This window comes from Bos javanicus, chromosome 26 (genome assembly GCF_032452875.1).
Source record: "Bos javanicus breed banteng chromosome 26, ARS-OSU_banteng_1.0, whole genome shotgun sequence".
NCBI classification, from domain to species: domain Eukaryota; kingdom Metazoa; phylum Chordata; class Mammalia; order Artiodactyla; family Bovidae; genus Bos; species Bos javanicus.
The window spans coordinates 18,477,504-18,491,910 of record NC_083893.1 but is presented as its reverse complement, the minus strand read 5'-3'; positions in this window follow the sequence as shown (position 1 = coordinate 18,491,910).

The following is a 14,407-nucleotide window of genomic DNA, read 5'->3' as shown; positions in this document are numbered from 1 at the left end:
ATGAAAAACAGTATGGAAAAAACAGAAAGGTGAAAAATGGGCTAGAATCCTTCCACCAAGTTCTCACTGTTAATCCTAGTATATTTCATTTGTTTCTATACACAGGGCTTTTTTGACAAAAATAGAGTTTTAAATTACAAGTTTATATTCTAAGCTTGCACTTGGCTATCACAAATTTTTTACCCTACGGATGTATAAACATTTCATAAGCATGTTTTCAATGTCCTTAAATATCTGCCTGGTAGATGTAGCTCAGTTTACATAGAAATGGTCTTTGAGTCCATAAGTATGTTGTCCCTTGATGCCCTCACTGGACTTCCTGGGTAGCCCAGCTGGTAAAGAGTCTGCTTGCAATGTAGGAGACCCTAGTTCAATCCCTGGGTTGGGAAGTTCCCCTGGAGAAGGGATAGGCTACCCACTCCAGTATTCTTGGGCTTCCCTCGTGGCTCAGATGGTAAAGAATCCAACTGCAATGTCAGAGACCTGGGTTCGATCCCTGGTTTGGGAAGATCCCCTGGGGAAGGGCATGACAAACCACTCAGTATTCTTGCCTAGAGAAACCCTGTGGACAGAGGAGCCTGATCACCTACAGCCCATAGGGTTGCAAAGAGTTGGACAGACTGAGCAGCTAAGCACACAGCACAAGGCCATCACCAGATGCTGGATCACGTGCAAAGCAATATTTAGAAAATGACACGATGACTGCTCCTTGTTCTATTTTTTGCTAGACATTATTATGAATGGATAGATGACTGTACTCCAGAAAATTACCCTGATTTGAGCTGGCTTGCCATTTCCTGAAATCAGGCTTAATGTCGCTGCTGCCATTAGAAATATTCACCAGGGTGTTAGAGCCTGGCCAAGTCATCCATGTCCAGCAGTGCTGGAAGGTTTTATCCCATTTATAGCTGTTGTCAGTGATGAATAAATATTGATTAAGAAAGTGGGTGAGGGTGTAGTGGCTTGCCACTGCATACACAGGCTGCATGTTCATCCCCGTTGAGTTCTGGATATCAGCTTTGCAATCTAAAATCAGCCTTGGGACTTCCCTCGTGGTCCAGTGGTTGGGAATCTGCCTGCGTATTCAGGGCACACCAGTTAGATCCTTGCTCTGGGAAGATCCCACATGCCGCAGAGCAACGAAGTCCATGTGCCATGACTATTGAGCCTGTGTTCTACAGCCCTCAAGTCACAACTGCTGAAGTCCGAGAGCCCCAGAGCCTGTGCTCTACAACGAGAGAAGCCACGGCAGTGAGACGCCCGAGCACCACAAGGAAGAGGAGCTCCCTGCTCGCCACAACTAGGGAGAGCCCGCACACAGCAACAAAGACCCAACGCAGCCAAAAGTGAAAACGTGGTTTAGTCACTAAGTTGTGTCTGACTCTCTGTGACTCCATGGACTGTAGCCCGCCAAGCTCCTCTGTCCATGGGATCTCCCAGGCAAGAGTACTGGAAATGGGTTGCCATTTCCTTCTGCAGGGGATCTTCCTGACCCAGGGATTGAAACCGCAACTCCTGCATTGCAGGCAGTCTCTTGTATTGCAGGTAGATTCTCTACCAACTGAATCACAAGGGAAGATCCAAATATTTATTTATAAAAATAAATAAATTTAAAATCAGCGTTGATCAAAAGAAAAAATAAAGGAAGTAAAATCAGAGTTGATAAGTTCAGTGAAGTAAAAACAGACTCACAAGAGTCCTAGTCAGAATTGCCATTTATTAACTCATAATGAGAACGATAACTGCTACCGGAGACTTGGTGTCATGGTGACTGCTCTGGACATACTGTCCCCTGAAAAAGGAGTCAAAATTGGAGGCTTCAGTGAGCATGAAGCAGGCAAAAGGAATCAGTGATATGTCACTAAGGTCACTGCTGTCAGACCACTGTCCTTGGTGTATGGGATAAATACTGCCCATTGGGTGCCTCTTGGTTCTGTGTACCGCTGCACAACAGGCCCAATCCTTCCTCTCCGGTATCTTCTAGGCTCTTTGGACCCACTTACCTTCTGTCCAGAAGCTTTTCTGAAATTTAATTTGGCTCCTGCCTTTTTCACTTCAGTGCAGACTGAAGGGTTTGAATTCTAGAGGGCAGCCTGATTTCCAGGTTCCAGGGATGTCACCCTGCAGACCCGCAGGTTCCAATTACAGAGCTGACACAATTTTTATCCAGACGTTCAGAGAGGGTCTGAGGCACTGTTTATAGGCAGATGGATTTGTGAACCATGCTAGAAACAGCTCATTCGGTCCAGTGGCTCCTCTGTAGGTCTTGCAAAATCTTGAAAAGTCTTGCTTTGCCCTAGAATGGTTGCTCTGTCATAGATCTCGGACTTGAGGCAATTGAACCTGAAGTCCATGGCCAATAACCCTTATAAAACACTCATAAAAATGACGAGGCGCAGTGTTACCCCAGCAGAGTTTTACACGGCTGCCTGTATGCATGTATTGATTGGGTCGCTGTGTGATAATACTTATCTAAAAATGGCCTTCCTTAATCATTCTGGCGGGTAGTTCAACTCCTTCCGAGTAGGTAGAGTATACCTCCAAGACAAATAATAATCAGCTAGCAAAGCTGACATCTAGTATTTATTCTGCAGAAAACCCTTCCCTGCCCACAGGAGGGTCATCACAGGGGTTATGTGAATCCCTTCCTTAGGACGCCACACGGGGCACAGTCACACCTGATCCAGTTACCTGCACAGGTGTACAGAGGCAACTACAACTCGAGCTGTACAGAGCCTCGTTGTGGTAAGACGCTCACCTTCATGATCATCCCTGGTGGCTCAGCTGGTAAAGGATCCGCCTGAAGTGCAGGAGACCTGGGTTCGATCCCTGGGTTGGGAAGATCCCCTGGAGAAGGGAACGGCTACCCACTCCAGTATTCTGGCCTGGAGAATTCCGTGGACTGTATAGTCCAGGGGGTCGCAAAGAGTCAGACACGACTCAGCAACTTTCACTTTCATGATCATCCCACTTTATAGCTGAGACCCCACAGGCAACTTAAGCAGGTGGCATTAGGGACGACCCAGGCCTCCGGAGTTCTAGCCCATGCTGCCTGCCACAGAAGTAACTTAGTTCCTGGGGGGACACGGGGTTGCAAAGAGGCTTGGCTGTGAATTTCAAAACGCCATGTGTGGCTGGGACACCAGAGTCTCATCAGAGTCTGTTCCCGTTCATCATCTTGAAGGCTCTTCACCCCCAAAGCCCAGCGACTCAGACTAAAACTAATTACTGAATAGGTTTCTGTACTTGGTGAGAGAAGGGTGGAGCTGGACCAGGACCGACTTTCTTGAGGACTGAGAGGGCCAGGAGGGGTGGGGTGGGGGCGCGTATTCTTTCTTCTTCCTCCTCCCCTTTCAAGGAGGGGGATGAAGTTGGCCTGCAAGTCTTTTCTTTTTTCAACATTTTCTTCACACACTGGCATTGTGCATTTATTCTGAAAAAAGGACTTCCTTTCACAAAAAGATTTTAGGAGGCATGGGAGATTCAGCAGTGTGCAAGGCAGACAGGAACTTTGCCTTCATGAAATTTTTAAGGCGGAGACAGACAAAATAAATTAAAAATAAGTCAACAAAGATGATTGGACTAGCCATGAAGTCTAAGTGTGGTCATGAAGGGATGTGATTTGGACAAGGTGGGGAGTTGGACCTGATTTGGTGGGGGATGCCCCTTGAAGTGAACAATGTTTATCTAAGACCTGGGGTGGAGCAGGCTTTAGGTTAGATTGTTTTCGTATGAAGCGCTGTAGCAGACGAGGCCTTTTTTTTTGCTTAGGTTATATGTTTGCGTGTGTGTGTGTGGTTGGGGTTTCGGGGCAGAGCTGCAGCAGCCCTTGTCACCCACTTTTGGGCCATGCTCCAAACTAAGCATGGCATGTGCAGAGGCCCTGGAATCAGGAGTACGGCCTCTTCAGGCTTCCCGGGTGGCGCTAGTGGTAAAGAACCTGCTTGCCAATACAGAAGACCTAAGAGACATAGGTTCAATCGCTGGGTTGGGAAGCTCCTCTGCAGAAGGCCATGACAACCCACTCCAGTATTCTTGCCTGGAGAATCCCCATGGACAGAGGAACCTGGCGGGCTACAGTCCATGGGGTGTCAAAGAGTCAGACATGACTGAAGCGACTTAGCAAGCACTCACACACGCACGAATGGCCTCTTCTAAGAATGGACAAGAGGCCAAGGTTGCTGGGCCAGGGGGGCAATGTGGAGAGTGGGGCAGCTGAAGACTAGAGAAGCTGCTGGATGGGGGTGTTTTACAGGGCCTTGGATTAGCCCAACAAAAATAGGGTGCGGGTGGAGGATACACAGGGGCGACCTGATTTGACTTGCATTAAAAAAAAAAAAAAAGGATTACTGGCTGTTGTGTGAGTCATAGATTAGAACAGGCTGGAGGAAATGAGCAGACCTGCTGGGAACCTGCTCTTAACAATCCAGACAAGAGGGTGATGGCACATTAGGCTGGGATGGGAAGCGGTACCTTCAGTGGTGGAGATGTTGAGAAGTGGCTGGAAGTGGTTCGGAAACTGCAACTTGAAGTCCAGTGCTGTTCATGGAGGGATCTTTAGCTTCAGTAGAGAGAAGGTGGGCCCCTTGGTTTTTCGACTATGAAGGCTAGATAGGATTTTTTTTTATCCTTGCTCCCCGCATGTCTGGCACTGCCCTAGGCACTAGGGATACATCAAGAACAAAGCAAACAAAACACCCAGCCTCCATGGGGTAATAAAACAAAATAAATATGGAATTCAATACATTAGCAAAAGATAAGTGTTACAGAGGATTGTAAAGCAGAAAAAGGGACAGGGAGTACTGGATGGGAGGGAGGGGTGGTTTCAACTTTAAATTGGCTAAAGATTTGAGGAACTGAGCCCTTAATAATTCCTGTAGCTGGACGAAGCAGCAAGTGCAAAGGCCCTGGGAGGGGCACGTGCTCAGGTTAGTCAAAGGAAAGTAGCTGGAGCTGAGAAAGTAAGAGGGAGATGAGTTGGCGTAGGGTTATAGGCCACTAGAAGGACTTCGACTTTTTCCTCCCAGTGGAAAGGGGGGCCGTTGGAAGACTGTGAATCTAGGGGTCACCTGATGCAAAGTGACCATCAGTCGGGATGGGAAAACACTGCAGATGACGCATTTGGGAGCTGGAGAGTCTGGAGTTCGGTTTTAGACATATTGCGTTTGAGATGACCGTTAGACATCCAAATGAAGATTGAGCCCCTAGAGCAACTGGATCTATGAATCTGGAACTCAGAGGAGAGCTTCCAGGGTAGGTGTATTTATTTGGGAGCCTATGTGTGTGTGCGTTTCAAGTAAATAGACTCAGATATCAACAAGTATGTGAGTGTAGATAGAGAAAACACATCTAAGACTGAGCTTGGGGCACTCCAACATTAAAGGCAGATAAGAACAGCCAGTGAGGAAGAAAAAAAATTGATAAAACACAGAACAGGAGAACATGGTATCCTGGAAACTAAGTAAAGGTAATATTTCAAGAAAATAGAGGTTATCTGCAGCATCAAATCTGCTTAAAGTTCAAGTAAGCTGAGGATTATCGAATTTAGTAATATGAAGGTCATTGGTGAGGAGTTCTGTGGCGATTCAGCTAAAAAAAAAGTTAGAATGCCTTGTAAAATGAATGAGCTAGGGTATCCCTGGTGGTCCAGTGGTTAAGAGTCTGCCTGCCAACAGAGGGGACACAAGTTCGAGCCCTGGGCTGGGAAGATTGCACATGCCCTGGGGCAGCTAAGCCTGTGCACCACAACTATTAAAGGCCATTCGCTCTAGAGCCCTGGCCCACAACAGAAGAAGCCGCTGCGATAAGAGGCCTGTGCACCACGGCGGAAAGTAGCCCCAACTTGCCACAACTAGAGAAAGCCCGAGTGTAGCAACAAAGACCCAGCACAGCCAAAAATTAAAAAACAAAGAAAAACTTTAAACAATAAAATACTTAAATATTCAGAAACACCCAACATTAAAAAAAAAAATGAGCTACAAGGACATCTTGTGCAGCACAGGGAACATAGTCCATATTTCATAATAACTTAAAATGGAGTATCATCTATAAAATTTTTGAATTGTAAAAAAAAAAAATTCTGAGTAACCCTATAACTATTTAAAAAGTTGAACTTCAGAAAGAAAACTCCTGGCCCAAATAGTTTCACCAGCACATGTTTAAGAATAAAACCGCATCAATCTTGCACAAATTCCTTCATATTGTAGATAAAAGGGAACATTCCTACCCATTTTAGGAGGCTAGCACGACTCTGATTTCAAAATCTGTCAAAGACATTATAGGCATACCTTGGAGATATTGCAAGTTTGGCTTCAGACCACCACAATAAAGCAAATATTATTACAATAAAAGGAATTCCCTGGCAGTCCAGAGGTTAGGACTCCACACTCTCAATGCTGAGGGTCCAAGTTCAATCCCTGGTCAGGGAACTAAGATCCCACAAACTGTGGGTGCGGCCAAAAAATAAACGGGGTGGCAGGGGAGTAACATGAATGTTTTGGTTTCCACACACATAAGAGTTATGTTTAAGTTATGCTATGTTTATGCTAAGTGTGCATTACTGTCATATCTAAAAAAACACCAATGTCGAGGGATTTCCTTGGTGGTCCAGTGGTTAAAAACCCCATGTTCCCAATGCAGGGGGCCCAGGTTCAATCCCTGATCAGGGAATTAGATCCCACATGCTGCCAAACTTGGAAGAAAAGTTATGACCAACCTAGACAGCATATTAAAAAGCAGAGACATTACTTTGCCAACAAAGGTCTGTCAAGTCAAAGCTATGGTTTTTCCAGTGGTCATGTATGGATGTGAGAGTTGGACTATAAAGAAAGCTGAGCACCGAGGAATTGATGCTTTTGAATGTGGTGTTGGAGAAGACTCTTGAGAGTCCCTTGGACTGCAAGGAGATCCAACCAGTCCATCCTAAAGGAGATCAGTCCTGAATATTCACTGGAAGGACTGATGCTGAAGCTGAAACTTCAGTACTTTGGCCACCTGATGCGAAGAGCTGACTCATTTGAAAAGACCCTGATGCTGGGAAAGATTGAATGCGGGAGGGGAAGGGGACAACAGAGGATGAGATGGTTAGATGGCATCACCGACTGAATGGATGTGAATTTGAGTAAATTCTGGGAATTGGTGACGGACAGGGAGGCCTGGCATGCTGTGGTCCATGGGGTTGCAAAGAGTCAGACACAACTGAGTGACTGAACTGAACTGAACTGATGCCACAACTAAGAGTTCTCACGCCACAGCTAGATTCTGCATGCCACAGTGAAGATCCTGCGTGATACAACTAAGATCTGGCACAGCCAAATAAATAAATGAATTTTTTAAGTTAAAGAAAATGTCTATACCTTAATTTAAAGTACTTTATTGCTAAAATAAAAAAGGAAGTAGGATGAACCCTTTAAAAAGACAAACATAACTTTTTAAAAGCAACAAAGAGCTAACAGCATAGCAAGGAATTACCTGACCAAGCCTCAGGAGCAAATAGGACTCAGAGAGTCCAGCAAAAGGCAACCTTTTGTGTGAGTGGATGAGTGGGGTACAAACTGTGTGGCTGACATGCACTTTTAGGGGTCTTGTGAAGTTAAGGGGACAAAAGTTTGCGTTCAGGAATCTCTAAGAATGGAGACCCAAATAAATTACACACACATCTTCAGCTGGGATCTTAATGGATTACAATCTTGGCATAAGGGTAAATCTATGGTGTATCACATACACTTGAAAATTACCATCAAGTAGTCTGGGTGGCCCAGGGAATCTTGAGGCTAGGACTTGGATTAAGGCGGTTTCAGACTGCTAGTGTCCTCATGAATTTGATAGAAAGAAGCAAAAATCTTATGTGGAGGATGACAACATCATCTTAGCTCCCAAATTATTTCTATTGTACAAAAAATTTTTCAAATGCAATGTCCAAGATTCTATCAACAATAACCCGGCATACAAGGAGAAAAATATGAGTAAGAGAAAGCAGAAACAACAGCAAGAACAGACCACAGGCAATCTTCACCCATCACACTGTGTTGTTATTATTTATCTTTCTTTCTCAGTGGGGATATTTCCTGGTTTCTTCCCCAGCAATTATTCCATTCTTTTCCCTTCCCTACACTCTTGATTTCAGTTCTGATTATAATGTGATACTGGAGAGGTTGACCCTCTCACCAGCTGTAGGAGTAGGGCATATGAACTAACCATGGAATCTCTCTTGCTGTCCACAGGATTGACTCAGGGGTGAGCATATGAACTAAGACAGTCCAGTGGGTGAATCCCAGCCTGTCTGGGAGAGAATGCTGATACACAGACTCTACTCTTGAATAGAGAAGCATGTCCCTCTAAGAGCTGCTGGCTGCAACACTGAGAGTAGCTAGCTCCAGGTTGAAATCAATGCTGTGGAAGATCAAACTAGAAAGAAATCAGATCTTGAGTAACATTGTAAAGCTACTAGATCAAGGTTCACCTGTAGCTAGACCTGCTTCTAGAGCAGCATTGACCAACAGAAATATAATGCAAGTCAGCTGTGAAAATTTTCTAGTGGCCACATTTAAAAAGTAAGAAGACTTCCCTGGTGCTCTAGTGGTTAAGACTCTATGCTCTCAATGCAGGGGGTCCCAGTTTGATGCCTGGTTGGGGAACTAAAATCCTACAAGCCACATGGCACTGCCAAAAAAAAAGGTGAAATTCATTTTAGTAATATATTTTATTTAACTTAATATATCCAAATACTATCATTTAACATATGTAATAATTATGTTACATATTAACATATGTAATAATGTAAATAATTACTAATGACTAGCTTACATTTTGTTATTCATGCTAAGTCCATGAAATCTAGTGTGTATTACACTAAACAGCACATCTCAGTTCAGACTAGGTATATTTCAAGTGCTGAATAGTCTTGTAGCTGGGGACCATCAAAGAGCTCTAAAATTTTCCTTTATTGAGTCAATATATATCCTTAGAGCAAGGTTTAACTGCTTTGTGCATGCATGCTTGCTAAAGTCGCTTCAGTAATCCAACTCTGTGACCCTTGGACTGTAGCCTGCCACGCTCCTCTGTCCATGGGACTCTCCAACAAAGAATACTGGAGTGGGTAGTCATGCCCTCCTCCAGGGGATCTTCCCTCTTCCATGGGTTCAACTCACAGATTAAACCCATGTCTTTTATGTCTCCTGCATTGGCAGGCGGGTTCTTTACCACTAGAACCACTTGGGAAGCCCTTAACTGCTTTACTGATGTATAATTTATATACCATTAAATTCACCCACTGTAAATGTACGGTTCTAGGCTTTTTAATAGAACAAAAGTTGTGCAACCACCACCAACCTCCAGTTTTAGAACATTGCCATCCACCACAAAATTTCCCTTGTGCCCCTTTGTTGTCACTCTCTACTCCCATCCACAGCCCCAGGCTGCTCTACTCTCTTTCTGTACATTTGCCTTTTCTGGAATTTCATATAAAGGGAATCAAGTAATATGTAGGGTTTTGCCTCTGGCTTCTTTAACTTAATGTAGTTCGTGTTTTTGAGGTTCCTCCATGTATTAGCATAATTCAGTACATTTCTTTCTATTGCTCAATAATATTTCAATGTATGGACACCCATTGTGTTTATCCATTCACCAGTTGATGGACATTTGGAATGTTTCCACCTGTGGGTGATTATGACTAAAGCAGCTAGGAGCATTCTCATCCAAGCCTTTTTATGGATGTATTTCCGTTTCTCTTGATAGAGTCTTAGGAGTGGAATTCCTGGGTCATATGCTATGTTTATATTTAACCTCTTAAGAAACTGCCAGACTTCTTTCTTTCTGGCCTTGCCTGGTAGCTTACCCCAGGGTCTTATTTTCCCGACCAGGGATGGAACCAGGGCCCTCAGCATTAAGAGCATGGAGTCCTAACTACTGCACCACCACGGAATTCCCAAAACTCACCCTTTCGACGCACAGAATTCAATGTCTTACAACTATCACCACTAATTCCAGAGCATTTCCACCACTCTAAAAAGAAAATCTACACCTGTTAAGTGGTCATTCCTCATGCCTTACTTCCTTTCCCCAAGTCCTTGGAAGTCCACTTTCTGTCTTTATGGATTTGCCTATTCTGGACATTTTATATAAATGGAATTATGTAACGTGGCATTTTGCATCTGGCTTCTTCCATTGAATGTAACATTTTCAAGTTTTATCCATGTTTAGCATGTATTAGTACTTCATTCCTTTTGTTTCTTGTTGTTTAGTGGCTCAGTTGTGTCTGACTCTTTGCAATCCCATGGACTGTAGGCCACCACGCTCTTCTGTCCATGGGATTTCCCAGGCAAGAATACCAGAGTAGGTAGCCATTTCCTCCTCAAGGGGATCTTCCTGAAACAAAAATCAAACTCACGTCTCCTGCAAGTCTCCTGCATCGCAGGTGGATTCTTTACCAGGAGCTCCTGGAGAAGCCAAGCCACTTCATTCCTTATCCACTGTTATTTAGAAGACTAAATAACACCCCACGTGTAGAGGCTGTTGTTGTTCAGTCACTAAGTTGTGTCTGAGTCTTTGTGGCCCCATGGACTGCAGCACTCCAGGCATCCCTGTCCTTCACTGTCTCCAGGAGTTTGCTCAGATTCATGTCCATTGAGTTGGTATACCATATTTCATTGATTCATCCATTAGTTGATGGACATTTGGGTCATTTCTACTTTTTGGCTACTATGAATAATGTTGCTATGAATATTTTTGTACAAGTGTTTGCATGGACATATGCTTTTAGTTCTCTCAGGTATATGCCCAGGAGTGAAACTGCTGGGTTATAGGCTTCCCTGGTGGGTCAGATGGTAAAGAATCTGCCTTCAATGTAGGAGACCAGAATGGGTAGGGAAGATACTCTGGAGAAGGGAATGGCTACCCACTCCAGTATTTTTGCTTGGAGAATTCATGGACAGAGAAGCCTGGCGGGCTACAGTTCATAGGGTCACAAAGAGTGGGACACAACTGAGCAACTAACACTTTCACTTTTTTCATGCTAAGCCCATGTTTAACTTTTTGAGGAACTGCCAAAATGTTGCACTGTTTCACATTCCCATCAACAATGTATTGGGGCTCCAATTTCTCCATATCTTTGCCCAGACTTGTTAACATCTGTCTTTTTTCCTTTTTACAGGCAACTGGTACTTCTTTTTTCATTGTGATAAAATAATAACATGACAAAATTTACCATTTTAGCAATTTTAAGTGTATAGTTCAGTAGCATAAAGTACATTCACATTGTTATGCAACATTTATCAGTACCATTCATCTCCAGAAATTTTTCATCATCTCAATCTGGAACTCCATATCTGTTAACTCCCATTTCCCTTCTCCCCCCAGTCTCTGGAAGCCACCGTTATACTTTTTGTCCCTATGAATTTGGCTTCTTTAGATAGTTCATATGACTGGAATCATGAAATATTTATTCTTTTGTGACTTCTTTCACTTAGCATAATGTCCTCAAGTTTCATCCACATTGTCGTATGTGTCAGAATTCCCTTCCTTTTTAAGGAGGAATGATACATTGTATAGCTGTATCACTTTTGTTTATCTATTCATAAATCTGGATGGACATTCCGGTTGCTTCCATTTTTTGGCTGTTGAGAATACTGCTGTTATGAATGTGGTGCTTTCAATTCTTTCAATTTAGGGTATATACCCAGAAATGGAATTGCTGGATCATATGGTATTTCTGTTTAACTTTTTGAGGCTTAGAGCCACTTCTATAGGACAGGGGCCACTACTTAAGGACCCCTGGCCCTTGAAGTTCCTGCCTTACGTTTGATTGGTCCGTTTACCTTTTAGAGGGTTTTCCCTTTGTGTGGAAACCATGACTCAACCATGTTTTGAAGCGATTTTATTTACAATGTACTTTCATTGTTCAGAAAAGAAAATAAGAAAGTCTCCTTTAAGGATTCACAAGGATTAATGGAGGGATGCACCGAATAGCAGCAACAGCTCAGAGGGAGGGGGAGGGAAGGGGAGGAGGGGGGAGGGGGAGGGGAGGAGGGGGAGGGGGAGGGGGAGGGGGAGGGGGAGGGGGAGGGGGGTTACTCACCAATGCATTCGGCTGACTTTGCTCTTCTCTTCAGCCAAGCTTTTTCTCCTGATCGAAGGCTGCATAGGATGGGGCAGACTCAGAGCTCTCATCCAAGCTCTGGCTGAGCCAGAAAAGTGGGCTCTGGTTAAAAGCTGTAAAAAGAGTAAGAAAAAAAAAACAAAAATTAAAAGTACGTGCCTTTTACCTTGGGTACTCCCAATCAATGCCTTCCTCTTTCTGCAAGTATGGGAAGGGGTTTGGTGGAGTGGATAATACTGTACTTTTGTCAGGATATTGTGGTGGTAAGGAGAGGAAGGGTGAGAAGTTAAAAAATTATATGTGGTAGTAATAGTGATACAAATAATACTAATTACTATTAACATAACAGCCACTGCAGAATGTCTGTGAGGAGCAGTGTTGCCCCCCATGAGGACCACTGAGTTACCGCGACCAGCTGTCCTGGTTGGCATGAGATGAAGGATGGTTTCCTAGGACAGCAGATTTTCAGTGCTAAAACAGAGAGTCTCAGGCAAACTGGGGTGGTGGTTCACCCAAAGGCTAGGCCCCCACTTCCTAGTTGTGCAGCCCTGGGCTGTTTCCTTTACTTCTCTGGCCTGTTTCCCTAGAGATAATACCCTCAGAGATAATCATATCTAACTCACACATTAGTTCTGAGGATAAAATAAAGTCTATGCATAAAGCATTAAGACCAGTATATGGCACAGTAATAGCTACAAATACATGTTAGGAATTACTACCTAAATTCTTTTTTTTTTTTTTTTGCTGCTGAAAGATCCAATAGCTTTATTTTTAATTGGAGCATAACTGCTTTACAACATTGTATTTGTTTCTGCTATACAACAATGTGAATCAGCAATTTGTGCACATATATCCCCTCCCTCTGAAGCCTCCCTTCCACTCCTAAATTCTTATCTAATTTAATCTTGTAAGGTTTGTTTGTTGTTTTGGGGAGCAATTTTTATTTGTTTAAATGTAGAGTCCATTTGCATTCACAGATTTATATAATAAAAGCCAAAGATACAGTGAGACTGCTAGAAAAGAAAATATTAAAACCACATAGTAGAAGAGAGAAAAAAATGAGCCCCTTCAAATCAAGGCCAATAGATTTCTAAAAGTGTGCATTCCTGGGGCCTGGATTAAGAGGGTGGGGCCGGGGTTTACTTGGAGCTGGCAAGCTGAGCACCGGGTGCAGATGGCTCCTCCTTCCCTGTTTAGAGTAGCTCCTAAATTAGATGATTTTATTAAGTTCATTTTACACAACTGGAAACAGAGTAAAAAGCACGAAGTCTCCCAGCGCCCTTGTCAGCTTTTCCGGCACTAGCTGCTAGCCATCCTAATTTTGCTAGAGGACCATGAGGAGGGGTTAGAAATTACAAGCTTGGATATCATAGCCCAGCTGCTTGCCCAGCATCCCAGAACCAAGGGAGCTTTTAGGAATTGAGTCCAACCCCTGGCTTTACAAATGGAACCATGAGGCCCGGAGCTGGAACTGCTGTCCCCAGCATCCAGCTACTGAAGAAGAACCCAAGACACCCCACTCCCCACTAGGTGTCCCCTCTAACGTTGGTCAGGACCAGACAGACCGTGGTCCCTGGACAGCTCACTAGACCTAGGGACACAGGCCTGCAATGGGCAAGAATGAATTTAGACAACATCCTCAAGTCTGCATTTCCAAATGGGCTTGTTTTCCCCCACGAAGTTGTGCGGTTTTTCTGCGGAGACCAGCACTGACTCCGAGGCGGTCTGCTGTCTGCCTGCAGGAGTCTGAAACAGGAAAGAGAAGGCTTCAGCGCACCTGTGTGTCGAGGTCTACAGGTGAGTCCAGATGCTGAACTCACCAGTCTCTTCCCTCACCTCAAGATGCCAGATGTAAAGCTGCTCCGGCAGAAAAATCCAGAATGGCCTACTAGAAGTGAATTTCCCTCTATAGGACAAATTCTGTAAGATGGTGAAATGCTTGGCCTGGCCTGCAGGACAGGGATGGGAACCCAGCCTGGTTGTGGCTTGTTGGAAGCTCATCTGGGCTGTGCACGATCAGATCACAGAGTGCTTCCTTGAGCAGGGAGGCCTCCATTTCACCATCATCCCAAACTGGCATCTGGCTTTTATATTTACTTCTTTGGGGTTTACTTCCTCTGGGCCCTGGCACCTATAGGCAGATTGCTCCTTTTATTTCTTATTTTTATTTTTTGTATACATGTATGCATTTATTTATTTTAGTTGTGCTGCATGGCATGGTTCCACCACCAGGGCCACAGCAGTGCCGAGTGCTAACCTCTGAACTACCAGGGAATTTACCAGATTGCTCTTTTTAAAATGCAAATCAGGTCT